Source organism: Myotis brandtii, unplaced genomic scaffold, assembly GCF_000412655.1.
Source record: "Myotis brandtii unplaced genomic scaffold, ASM41265v1 scaffold259, whole genome shotgun sequence".
NCBI classification, from domain to species: Eukaryota; Metazoa; Chordata; class Mammalia; order Chiroptera; family Vespertilionidae; genus Myotis; species Myotis brandtii.
Window position 1 is genome coordinate 4,310,239 of NW_005359840.1, and position 1,742 is coordinate 4,311,980.

Here is a 1,742-nt window from a genome sequence, read left to right on the forward strand (position 1 = left end):
ACCACCAGGGGGCAGACATTCAATGCAGGAGCTGCCCCCTGGTGGTCAGTGCGCTCCCACAGGGGGAACTCTGCTCAGCCACAAGCCAGGCTGACGGCTGCCAGTACAGCGGTGGTGGTGGGAACCTCTCCCGCCTCCTCAGCAGCGCTAAGGATGTCCGACTGCACCTTAGGCCTGCTCCCCGCTGGCAAGTGGACATACCCCGAGGGCTGCCAGAGGGATGTCTGATTGCCAGCTTAGGCCCAATCCCCCGGGGAGCGGGCCTAAGCCAGCAGGTGGTCATCCCCCGAGGGGTCCCAGACTGCAAGAGGGCACAGGCCGGGCTGATGGACCCCCCCCCCGAGTGTACAAAAATTTTTGTGCCGGGCCTCTAGTTAACTATAAATGTTGATTTAATCAAATTCTGTAATTATTGGAGAAGGATGGAAAGATAGGAAAAGAGTATGCTTATATGTTTGCATGAGATTGGGAATGATAATAGTTGAATCTTATTTTCAGCAGTGAGATGTTAGTAGATTATGTAAAAGACTAAACAAAGGAACAATATAATCATATTATTTAGACCTACATTGTTCAATGAAACAGGCACTATCCACCTACGGGTATGGAGCTAGTTCAGTTGAGGAACTGAATTTTTAAATTGATTTAATTTTAAATAATTAAAATGTAAAGATCTTATACTCAATTCAGTTGTTGGAAAGCTTTTAAGTGTCTCTGAACAACTTGGGTGTATGAATTTCCTTTATCAAACTATAGGGAATCTAAATACAGATCAAACATTTCCGATGAAAATTTAATTTCCAAATTGAGATGTGCTGTGAATGTTAACTACAGTCTAGATTTCAAAAGCTTTCTATTAAAAAAGTAAATAGATTATTATCTTTTTAATATTGAGTATATTTTGAAATGATTATCTTGGATGTATTGTTGTAAATGTAATGTTTTTAGCATTATTTTACATTTTAAATGTTGCTAATAGAACACTTACAATTCATATATGTGGTTCTCATTATATTTCTACTGGCCAATGCTAATTTAGACTAATGTCATTAAATATCAAAAGAACCACTAAAAATAGATGACACTTATTTCCAGTGAGCAAGATATAGGATATGGAGAAGGTAAAGAAATCACTGCTTTTCATGTTATTATAGAATCATACTATATAACTATTATTTTAATATAATAGAATTATATTGTATTATTTGACTTTTAATCTTTGTGCATATATAACCATGAATAAGAAATGAAAGAGTGGAAAACCAATTTCTTAGTATTTTCGCAGCTTCACAGGATTACACTTATTTTTATTTTCACTTTGTTATTCTTTGGAGATAGGGAACCATCAGAAATAATGTTTTCAAAAGAACCAAGATGCCAAGAAACTACCCAGTATTGACAGACCATGTGTCCACTCTGCCATCTCAGTGTGTGCATTTGCTAGCAAGCTGTGCTTTATGCAAGATTTTTTCCCCCATAGGAATGGGTTGAGGCATAGAAACTAAAGCTACAAAAAAACATAATAAAAATTCAATTTTCTGAAGCATTCAAGCTGTATAAATAAACAAAACCCCATGACAGTATATTATTGAGGTATGAAACTTCCTTAATCATCTCTTCCAATTTACCCACAATCTAGAATCCTGCGCTGGAAACTATAACGTTGTCTTAAAAATCAACTATTGCTGCTAATCAAGAAAGCAGCCAGCAACTTTGAGGCTCTGCCACTCCAGTGAAAAATA